This window comes from Schistocerca americana, chromosome 3 (genome assembly GCF_021461395.2).
Source record: "Schistocerca americana isolate TAMUIC-IGC-003095 chromosome 3, iqSchAmer2.1, whole genome shotgun sequence".
Classification (NCBI taxonomy): Eukaryota; Metazoa; Arthropoda; class Insecta; order Orthoptera; family Acrididae; genus Schistocerca; species Schistocerca americana.
In genome coordinates this window covers 396,299,284-396,311,885 of record NC_060121.1, presented here as the reverse complement: position 1 = coordinate 396,311,885, position 12,602 = coordinate 396,299,284, and positions in this window count along the sequence as shown.

The window sequence follows — 12,602 nt, the reverse complement described above, 5'->3', positions numbered from 1 at the left end:
TCAATTTAGTATATGTACATAATTTTATCAGTGACAACAATCCACTGATAATTATGACAACGCACATCCTTCCAGAGCACTCCACACGCCTTTGCAATGAATATCAAGTTTTTTATCAAATAGGACAGAATGATATATATAAAGACACACATACAAGGAACAAGGAAGCCCTGAATTGTCTGATAACCATCTGGATGCATATAAAAAGGTGATACACATTTCATATGAATTTTTGGGAAGGCTGTATCATTATATCATCAACATGGTGTCTGTGCAGTGTAAATAGCTGGCCACACTAGTGGACATCCATGACATTCCAAAACCGCAGGCCATTTCTGTGGGTATCTCTGAAGCCCATCATTTACCACTAATGTGCAGGCCCTGCCCATCGGATCTAGTCTCACTGATCTGCCTGCAGGGCAGATCTGTTTGTGTGTGGCATAATGCAGCAGATTTTTGTGGTTTATCCATGGACTCAGGACTGCAATGCTCCTCAGCAGGCAATGGATTTCAGGAATTGCAACAGTCTCATCACAAGTACATTGTACAGTGCTACGTTTTATAGACATTTTATTTATTCTAGTGCATTTTGGCACTTTGAAAGTAGTTTATATATTTGAAAATATGGATGCTAAGAGGAAGGAAATTGTGGCAGTCACTGGCGGTTCATACACTATGTACTCACGTATTGCTTGAAAGAAAAGCTACACGTAACTGTAAAATAGTAGACATAACACAGTGGGTAATAACCAACAATAGCAAACATAGTAGAACCAACATTTTACTGGCAGTCACCTATAGTGTAGGTTTACACAACTCTTCCCTGCCTTATGCACTTTTTTCAATAGGCCTACTTTTTCTGAGGTTATTTCTGAAATCAGTAAAGATATTTTAAATATGTCTTGTGACTCCAATGAAATGTGTATTTTTGTCACCGAATGTGTTTCATTTTATTGAAATAAAATAACATCAGTGGTCTTAATGAAACATATATACCACATGGCTTGCTTTCTCCATCTAAAAACAGTTCATTGCGAAAGATGTTGATGTTAATACTTAAGATTTTTTCTCACATGTTTATAAATACAGAAGTCCTTACATTTTTTCTTTCTTGTCAATTTATGTCTTTACTTATCCTCAAAATCTCAAAATTTGTCCCCCAGGGGCCCACAGCACTTTCGTGTGTGGCACGCATGGTTCCCTGAGCTTGTAGTTGTTGTTGTCTTCAGTCCAGAGACTGCTTTGATGCAGCTCTCCATGCTAATCTATCCTGTGCAAGTTGCTTCATCTTCCAGTGCTTACTGCAACCTACATCCTTCTGAATCTGCTTAGTGTATTCATCTCTTGGTGATCCCTTGATGCCTTAGAACGTGTCCTACAAACCAATCCCTTCTCCTAGTCAAGTTGTGCCACAAATTTCTTCTCTCTCCAATTCTATTCAGTACCTCCTTATTAGTTACGTGATCTACCCATCTAATCTTCAGCATTCTTCTGTAGTACCACATTTTGAAAGCTTCTATTCTCTTCTTCTCTAAACTAATTATCGTCCATGTTTCACTTCCATACATGGCTACACTCCATACAAATACTTTCAGAAACGACTTCCTGACACTTAAATTTATATTCGATGTTAACAAATTTCTCTTCTTCAGAAACGCTTTCCTTGCCATTGCCAGTCTACATTTTGTATCCTCTCTACTTCGACCATAATTAGTTATTTTGCTCCCAAAATAGCAAAACTCCTTTCCTACTTTAAGCGTCTCGTTTCCTAATCTAATTCCCTCAGCATCACCCAATTTAATTCGACTACATTCCATTATCCTCGTTTTGCTTTTGTTGATGTTCATCTTATATCCTCCTTTCAAGACACTATCCATTCCGTTCAACTGCTCTTCCAAGTCCTTTGCTGTCTCTGACAGAATTACAATGTCATCGGCGAACCTCAAAGTTTTTATTTCTTCTCCATGCATTTTAATTCCTACTCCAAATATTTCTTTTCTTTCCTTTACTGCTTGCTCAATATACAGATTGAATAACATAGGGGATAGGCTACAACCTGGTCCCACTCCCTTACCAACCACTGCTTCCCTTTCATGCCCCTCGACTCTTATAACTACCATCTGATTTCTGTACAAATTGTAAATAGTCTTTCACTTCCTGTATTTTACCCCTGCCACATTCAGAATTTGAAAGAGAGTATTCCAGGTAACATTGTCAAAAGCTTTCTTTAAGTCTACAAATGCTAGAAACGTAGGTTTGCCTGTCTTTAATCTATCTTCTAAGATAAGTTGTAGGGTCAGTATTGCCTCAGGAGTTCTAACATTTTTACAGAATCGTAAGTGACCTTCCCTGAAGTCAGCTTCTACCAGTTTTTCCATTTGTCTGTAAAGAATTCGCATAAGTATTTTGCAGTCGTGACTTATTAAACTGGTAGTCAAGTAATTTTCACATCTGTCAACACCTGCCCTTTTGGGATTGGAATTATTATACTCTTCTTGAAGTCTGAGGGTATTTCATCTGTTTCATACATCTTGCTCACCAGGTGGTAGAGTTTTGTAAGGACTGGCTCTCCTAAGGCTGTCAGTAGTTCTAATCGAATGTTGTCTACCCCCGGTACCTTGTTTCAACTTAGGTCTTTCAGTGCTCGGTCAAACTCTTCGCACAGTATCATATCTCCCATTTCATCTTCATCCTCTTTCATTTCCATAATATTGTCCTCAAGTACATTGCCCTTGTATAGGCCCTCTATATACTCCTTCCACCTTTCTGCTTTACCTTCTTTGCTTAGAACTGGGTTTCCATCTGAGCTCTTGATATTCGTACAAGTGGTTCTCTTTTGTTCAAAGGTCTCTTTAATTTTCCTGTATACAGTATCTATCTTACCCCTAGTGAGATATGCCTCTGCATGATTACATTTGCCCTGTAGCCATCCATGCTTAGCCATTTTGCACTTCCTGTTGATCTCATTTTTGAGACGTTTGTATTCCTTTTTGCTTGCTTCATTTACTGCATTTTTATATGTTCTCCTTTCATCAATTAAATTCAATATATCTTCTGTTACCCAAGGATTTCTACTAGCGCTCATCTTTTTATCTACTTGATTCTCTGCTGCCTTCACTATTTCATCCCTCAAAGCTACCCATTCTTCTTCTACTGTATTTCTTTTCCTTGTTCCTGTCAATTGTTCCCTAATGCTCTGTCTGAAACTCTCTACAACCTCTGGTTCTTTAAGTTTATCCAGGTCCCATCTCCCTAAATTACCACCTTTTTGCAGTTTCTTCAGTTTTAATCTACAGTTCATAACCAGTGCATTGTGGTCCGATACCACCAGTCAGCTTTGACCAATGTCGTCATACATAAGGCAAAGATGCTATGAATGGAACAGATCATACTCTTAAACAAACGAATGTAGCATGCCGTAAAATAATACATTTAACACGACTATTATTTACGTGCGAATTTCCGTTAAATGAGTTGAAGATGACTGAAATAAATAGGAACACGAGAGCAATTACGAGTGCATATATTATATTTTCTGCACATACTGCAAAAATGGTGTAAATAATGAACCGTCGAATAGTTGGAATTGATAACTAGAAGCAACCTATGTAGGAAATCGTTTCTAGTTATCGATTCCAATACTGCTGTTTGTTGCACAAAAATCTTAAAACATATTAGAAACGTGCTTATAAATGATCTTGTAAGTGAACTACAGAATATGACTAGACTTTCAAAAATGAAAATCTTTATGCACATTATTGCACACGCAAAGAAATAAAGCGCAAAAATGAACAAACCTTGCAACCGATAACTATACTACAGGAAAGTCACACCAACTACAGTAGCTCCAAATAAAACTCAGTACAATCGATACACCAGGAGTGACAATAAAAATAAGAGAAGTGTAGCAGAAACATCGGTAAGGAAAACATTAAAGTGGCTACATAAAAAGAAACTTACATATGAACTTTCAGAGGAGTCAAAGATTGAGGCTGACAAGAACGAAATAAGGACATAACAGAAAATAATAATCTTAGAAGGTGAAACTGTAACGAAAGAAGCAAAATCCAGAATAACAAATGAAAAAAATAATAAGAAATGCAAAGTGTCTCGCACGAACGAGGTACCACCCAAATCAGCTGTTCCCTACCACCCGCCTTCAATCAGACGCAAAATTTTACAATAAAAAAGAAAAAAATGAAACCACAAGTCAATCACATAAACCCTCCGGCAAAGAAACAGCAATAGCCCTCAGCCCAACCATTGTAACCAGAAAATATTAAAAGGCCAGAAAAACCTCCCTCCAGAGAAACCAAAAAAGTACAACTCACAAAATACAGTAACATAAAAAAACACAACACAAAACAAGAGGAAAGTATCAGACCCACTAACACCTAATTAACAAAACAAGGCTTGTACATTTTACTGACAACTTTCATAAATGCAAGAAATAAACAATAATCTTTAGGAATACTCTTCCTCCAGCAGTATTCATCTAAATGGCCTTGCAAAACTGAATTCCTTCTCACCCCCCAATACCCCTCAATAGTATTAGTACATGCCCCCGTCTTATAATCTTTAAACTGAATATTGTGATTCACGACCAAAGTGTCCAAGGAATAGAAAAGCAACTGGAATCACTCAATAGAGGAAAGTCCACTGGACCTGACGGGATACCAATTCGATTCTACACAGAGTACGCGAAAGAACTTGCCCCCCTTCTAACAGCCGTGTACCGCAAGTCTCTAGAGGAACGGAGGGTTCCAAATGATTGGAAAAGAGCAGAGGTAGTCCCAGTCTTCAAGAAGGGTTGTCGAGCAGATGCACAAAACTATAGACCTATATCTCTGACGTCGATCTGTTGTAGAATTTTAGAATATGTTTTTTGCTCGAGTATCATGTCGTTTTTGGAAACCCAGAATCTACTATGTAGGAATCAACATGGATTCCGGAAACAGCGATCGTGTGAGACCCAACTCGCTTTATTTGTTCATGAGACCCAGAAAATATTAGATACAGGCTCCCAGGTAGATGCTATTTTTCTTGACTTCCGGAAGGCTTTCGATACAGTTCCGCACTGTCGCCTGATAAACAAATTAAGAGCCTACGGAATATCAGACCAGCTGTGTGGCTGGATTGAAGAGTTTTTAGCAAACAGAACACAGCATGTTGTTATCAATGGAGAGACGTCTACAGACGTTAAAGTAACCTCTGGCATGCCACAGGGGAGTGCTATGGGACCATTGCTTTTCACAATATATATAAATGACCTAGTAGATAGTGTCGGAAGTCCCATGCGGCTTTTCGCGGATGATGTTGCAGTATACGGAGAAGTTGCAGCATTAGAAAAGTGTGGCGAAATGCAGGAAGATCTGCAGCGGATAGGCACTTGGTGCAGGGAGTGGCAACTGACCCTTAACATAGACAAATGTAATGTATTGCGAATACATAGAAAGAAGGATCCTTTATTGTATGATTATATGATAGCGGAACAAACACTGGTAGCAGTTACTTCTGTAAAATATCTGGGAGTATGCATGCGGAACAATTTGAAGTGGAATGATCATATAAAATTAATTGTTGGTAAGGCGGGTACCAGGTTGAGATTCATTGGGAGAGTGCTTAGAAAATGTAGTCCATCAACAAAGGAGGTGGCTTACAAAACACTCGTTCGACCTATACTTGAGTATTGCTCATCAGTGTGGGATCCATACCAGATCGGTTTGATGGAGGAGATAGAGAAGATCCAAAGAAGAGCAGCACGTTTCATCACAGGGTTATTTGGTAACCGTGATAGCGTTACGGAGATGTTTAATAAACTCAAGTGGCAGACTCTGCAAGAGAGGCGCTCTGCATCACGGTGTAGATTGCTCGCCAGGTTTCGAGAGGGTGCGTTTCTGGATGAGGTATCGAATATATTGCTTCCCCCTACTTATACCTCCCGAGGAGATCACAAATGTAAAATTAGAGAGATTAGAGCGCGCACAGAGGCTTTCAGACAGTCGTTCTTCCCGCGAACCATACGCGACTGGAACAGGAAAGGGAGGTAATGACAGTGGCACGTAAAGTGCCCTCCGCCACACACCGTTGGGTGGCTTGCGGAGTATAAATGTAGATGTAGATGTAGATGTATTCGTCGGAAGTTCGTGATGGCACAACCTTCGTCAAAACCATATAATTTCCACAGACACTGCACTTGCAAAATTCAGCAATGAAGCCCAATGTTTGCAAAAATTTTATAGTTGATGCACGGTCATTCATTTTCTGAAGCAGAATTTTTGCAGTAAAAACAACTAACTCATCCATAATGAACAGTGTGAGAAATCAAGTCCTTATAAATCACGACTACTTATAAATGACGACTACTTTCATTAACAAAAGATGCTGAAAACGAATTACGAGACCAAAACAAAACAATCGACACCGAAGTTTTAATATACGCCGTAACATCCATGATATATATATTTTTTTATTATGAGTGGAATATGAACGTGTGGAAAATTACGTAACTCAATAATATTCATTCAATTATGTAATTATTTCTTAAAAAGATGATAATTATGTAAAGCAGAGACAATATTTGTCTCACATTCTTTGTTAATCTATGTCATTCTTTTCTTTTGTTTTGTACCCTTTTGTCGTCTTCTTCTGATGTAATGATGTAAATCGCCAACACAAGACATGAATCGATTTGAGGTCTGTTGAATGAAAAACATTTAACGTAAAATTAATGTAGTTTTATGTTCATTTGCTGGAAAAAAAAAAAAAAAAAAAAAAAAAAAAGGTCGAATCAGACTGCATCTTCTAAGAACAGTGCTGATGGTATTTATTGTTGAACAAGATTTCATTGCTGATGTATGAGGCCAAAATTAAACTACGCACGAATCACGGAGAAAAATATTTCTGGTAGCATACGTCAGTGTTGTGTGCGGGTGGTATTCTGTGGTTACTTTCATTATCAATTTGCTAAGAATAATTAAATCCATCGAAGAAAAAAATTATAAAAGCTCTGATGTACAATCTGTAATTTTAGTGATATGAACACAACTTACAGTCAACATTATTACACTACGTCAGGTGGAATTCTTGTGCAATTTGAACAAAATAATTATCTTTAGTATGAATATTGCATTATACATTTGTATAATATTGTCAGTATCTTTTACAAAATCAAATCAATGGAACTGCTAAATATCAGAGTGAATAACCGCAGAATACCATACAGTATCATATCATCCATATTCATTGCATTTGTCGATGTTGATGATACGCAAAACCACCACAACACGCATAACGAGGAAATCCAGAGAAACCATTTAACTTTCATCAACAGCAATCTGTGGCACAAACAAAATAACATTACACATTACGTCATTGGTCAAAGCTGACTGGTGGTATTGGACACTAGAATTGACCCCACATCTGCCCCTGGAAATGTCTTACACTTTAAAATCTGGTTCCTAAATCTCTGTCTTACCATTATATAATCTATCTGAAACCTTCCAGTATCTCCAGGCCTCTTCCATGCATACAACCTTCTTTCATGATTTTTGAACCAAGTGTTAGCTATGAATAAGTTATGCTCTGTGCAAAATTCTACCAGATGGCTTCCTCTTTCATTTGTTACCCCCATTCCATATTCATCTACTACCTTTCCACTATCAGATTCCAGTCATCCATGACTATTAAATTTTCATCTCCCTTCACTATCTGAATAATTTCTTTTATCTCATCATATGTTTGATCAATTTCTTCATCATCTGCGGAGCTAGTTGGCATATAAACTTGTACTGCTGTGGTAGGCATAGGCTTCATGTCTATCTTGGCCACAATAATGCATTCACTATGCTGTTTGTAGTAGCTACCCACTCTCCTATTTTTTTTATTCATTATTAAACCTACTTCTGCATTACCCCTACTTTATTTTGTATTTATAACCCTGTATTTACCTGACCAGAAGTATTGTTCCTCCTGCCACCAAACTTTACTAATTCCCACTATATCTAACTTTAACCTATCCATTTAACTCTTTAAATTTTCTGACCTACCTGCCCAATTAAGAGATCTGACATTCCATGCTCTGATCCGTAGAAAGCCATTTTTCTTTCTCTTGATAGTGACGTCCTCCTGAATAGTCCTTGCCTGCAGATCTGAATGGAGGACTATTTTACCTCTGGAATATTTTACCCAAGAAGATGCCATCATCATACAGTAAAGCTGCGTGCCCTCAGGAAAAATTATGCCTGTAGTTTCCCCTTGCTTTCAGTCATTCGCAGTACCAGCGCAGCAAGGTGTTTTGGTTAGTGTTACAAGGCCAGATCAGTCAATCATCCAGACTGTTGCCCTGCAACTACTGAAAAGGCTGCTGCCCCTTTTCAGGAATCACACGTTTGTCTGGCCTCTCAACAGATACCCCTCTGTTGTGGTTGCACCTATGGTAAGGCTATCTGAATCGCGGGTTCATATTGAGGACACATTCAGTGAAGTTGAGTCATTAAGCAAGATGAGAACTGGCTCTGTCCTTATAAAGACAACTTCTGCCAGTCAGCCTCCCTTTGTGCCTGCGACCATTTAGGAGACATCCCCGTGACTATCGCTACTCACAAGCCACTCAATATGACATAGGATGTAATTTTCCAAAGGGACCTTCTCCTCCAGGTCGATGATCCAAGAAGGTCAAGGTAATGGTGTACAGATGCAACGTGAAACCATACATTCCATCTCCCATGTGTTGTTCCATTGATTCAAGTTTGACCTCATGTCCTGGCAATGTGTTGCCACTTCCATCTGTGGTGACTGTGGTTGCCCTCTTCCACCTCCACCTCATCCCAAATCAGGATCCAGTTTTTATGGATGTCACCCCATCCTTGTTGGTGACAATCACCAACCAAGTGACGTGACCTCCCCTCTGCTTCTTTACGTCTCACTTGGACTCTCACCACACCATAATATAGTGGAATTGTAACAGATATTGTCACCACCTCCCAGAAATACAACACCTTGTTTCCTCCTACTCTTCATTCTGTCTTGCTCTTCAAGAAATGCACTCTTGTGATGACAACTCTCCAACATTTCATGCTATAGGGCATTCTGTTGGAACTGTGCCGGCCCTGGGATACCATCTGGAGGAGTCTGCACATTGGTTTGTACAGATGTCATTAGTGACTTGATCCCCCTTCATACCAACTTGGAAGCAATACCGGTTAGAGTGCAGGTGACTCTTGCAATCACCTTTTGCGATGTCCACCTCCCTCCAGGAAGGCCATTTCCTTATTTTGAACTGTCTACCTTAATACAGAAACTCCAGCCCCTGTATCTCCTCCTTGGGGACTTCAATGCACACCACACCCTGTGGTGGAGTGCCACTTCATCAGATAGGGGTCTTCTACTCGACCAACTTACTACATACTTTTATATGAGTCTTCTCAATGACTGTTCCCCTACAAACATCAGTGCTGCTCATGGAACCTTTACTGCTATTGATCTCACAATCTCCTCCCCTGCTCTTGTGGCTTGGCTACATTGGGCTTCCCATTGTCATCTTTGTGACATTGACCACTTTCTGGTGATTCTGTCATTACCCTACTGCCACCAGGCAGACAGGCCATCACGCTGGGCATTCCAGAGCGCCAGTTGGCATTTATATATATCTGCTGTGCACTTCAACACCTCTCCCTTGAACTGCATTGATCCAGTTGTGCAAGGCATCTCTACCTCTATTCTTCATGCTGTTGACACTGCTGTCCCCCTATCCACAGGCACCCTCTTCATCGAGCGGTACCGTGTTGGACCAAGGATGAAACAGTCACTGTACAGCCGACGGGTGCTGCAGTGATTTAAACGACATCCTTCACAGACAAGCCTCCTTCCTTTTAAGCATCTCCATGTCAAGGCTCGTTACCTTATTTAGTGGAGTAAAAACGAATACTGGGAGCACTATGTTTCCTCCCTGGAGATGTATGGCTCTTCATTACAGGTTTGGTCTAAGCTCTGCAAATTCCTGGACTGCCAGTGACAGTCAACTGTCCAGGGGCTTATCCTCCAAGATACCCTGTCTATTGATCCATCGGTCCTTTCCGAACACATCACGACACACTTTGCGACAGCACCAGCATCCTCTTCCTATCCTGCTATCTTTCTCCAGCACAAACGCAGAATTGAACAGACACCCCCCCCCCCCCCCTTCTGTTTCAACCCTTACCAAGCTGAGCCCTATAATGAACCCTTCACTGAATGGGAATTCTTGCAGGCTCCTACCTCTTCACATGACACGGCCCCAGACCCAGATTCCATCCAGAACCAGATGAACCAATGCTTAGACATTACACAGGGGCACTATCTACTCAGTACTCAGGGTCTTCAACTGCATTTGGCTGATGGGTGCCTTCCCCTCACAACGGCGAGACAGTATAATTATCCCCGTCCTTAAGCCTGGGAAGAACCCAATGTCTCTTGACAGCTACCACACAATTAACCTGATGAATGTACTTTGTAAATTGCTTGAGGGTATGGTTAGCTTCCAATTATGTTGGGTACTCGAATCTCAGGGCCTTTTGCCCCCATTTCGGTGTGGCTTCTGGGAAGGACAATCTCCAACTGACCATTTACGTAGATTGGAAACTGCAATCTGACAGGCTTTTACTAACTGTTGGCACCTTGTTGTGGTCTTCTTTGACATAATAAGGCATACAACACGTCTTGGCACCATCACATTTTATTTACACTCCATGACTGGGGCTTTCACAGCCCCTGTCTGAGTTTTATTCGCAAGTTTTTATTCGAGTTTGAGTTGGCAATTCACTCAGCACCTCTCAGATTCAGGAGAACGGTATTCCACAGGGGCCAGCCAGAGTGGCTGTGCAGTTCTAGGTGCTACAGTCTGGAACTGCGAGACCGCTACGGTCGCAGGTTCGGATCCTGCCTCGGGCATGTATGTGTGTGATGTCCTTAGGTTGGTTAGGTTTAATTAGTTCTAAGTTCTAGGTGGCTGATGACCTCAGAAGTTAAGTTGCATAGTGCTCAGAGCCATTTGAACCATTTAGCCATTTATTCCGCAGGGTTATGTATTAAGTGTCACACTCTTCCTCAGAGCCATCAGTGAATGGGCTTGTAACCTCTGTTGGCCTTCAGGTTACCCTGGCACTGTACTTCGACGATTTTTGGATCTGGTGTGGCTCCCACTTGGTAAAATGTTCCAAGGTGCCATCCGATGAACCTCTGCAAGGGCCGTCTCCCATGGTTTCCAATTTTCTCCTTCCAAAATGGGGGTTATGCAGCTCCTCAATGCTGCAGCACAGTCCCATTTCTTGGGCCTTATTTTTGATAAAAAGCTGACGTAGTTGCCACACATTCGCCACCTGAAGACTACATGCATGTGGAAGCTTAATGCTCTACACCTCCTGGCCCACACATCTTGGGGTGCAATTCAAGCTACTCTTCTCCATATTTACCGTATGCTCTGGTCTTGTCCAGACTAGAACATGGAAGTCAGATTTATGTCTTAGCAGTTCCTTCCATTCTGAAAATACTTAGTCCTATTCACCATTGTGGGGTGAGTCTGGGTATTGGTGCCTTTCACACTAGTCCCGTTGACAGACTCCTCAAAGTCTGGGCATACTTTCAATTATTTATTGCTCATTTTTTTTTTTTTTTTTTTTTTTTTTTTTTTTTACAAACATTCGATATGCAAGCCATGAGTGACCTGGCAGATGTCAACACGGTAATCAAATTCTTGCCACATCCATCCCAGCATGGCATTGTCGACTGTGGCAGTCACTTCCCGTATTCTCTCCCGGAGCTCTGTTACATCATGTGGCAGAGGCAGTACATACGCCAGATCTTTAATGTGTCCCCAAAGAAAAAAGTCACATGAAGTGAGATCTGATGACTGGGAGGCCATTTCATGAAACAGCTGACTCCTTCTGTAGCACGGCTGATCCATAGATGCGGCAGCTCCATGTTCAGGTACCCACGAACTTCACAACGAAAATGGGGTGGAGCCCCAGCTTCTGTCGCAGGACTTTCCACACTGTCATTGGAGCCATTTCAAGTTCACGGGATGCACAGTGCACAAATTTCTTTGGACTCCTTAAGAATGTCTCTTGTACATGCACCACATTCACCTCACTCAACACTGGGACGTCTGCTTCTTTTTGCTGGGCACAAGCAACCAGTCATAACGATTTTGTTGTGCCAGTGGTAAATGGCCTTCCTTGTTGGTGGCTTCTTACTGTGCTTGGTTCCAAACATCCACTGAACAGCTGTAGCACACTAGTTTCTGTTGAACTCCAACACACAGAAAGCTCACTCTGCACCTGAACTCGCTGTGTTTGTGACTAGTGCTGACTGTCGGCAAATTACCAAACTACTCTGTGGCAGTATAGATGAAAAAACACTTTCAAGCTTTCCCCTCAAAATGACGTATGTATGATATCTGCACAGTGTTTGGTTCTTGTGCAATAAACAATAGAAAGTGTTCCTGGACTTTACGTACACCCTGTACATTGAAGCCAATTCCTGGTTTCTTATGCAGTCGTCACTCGCATTCCCTGACCATCCCATGTACCCTGTCCTCTTTACAAGCGAGGGACACCTCCCTCCTA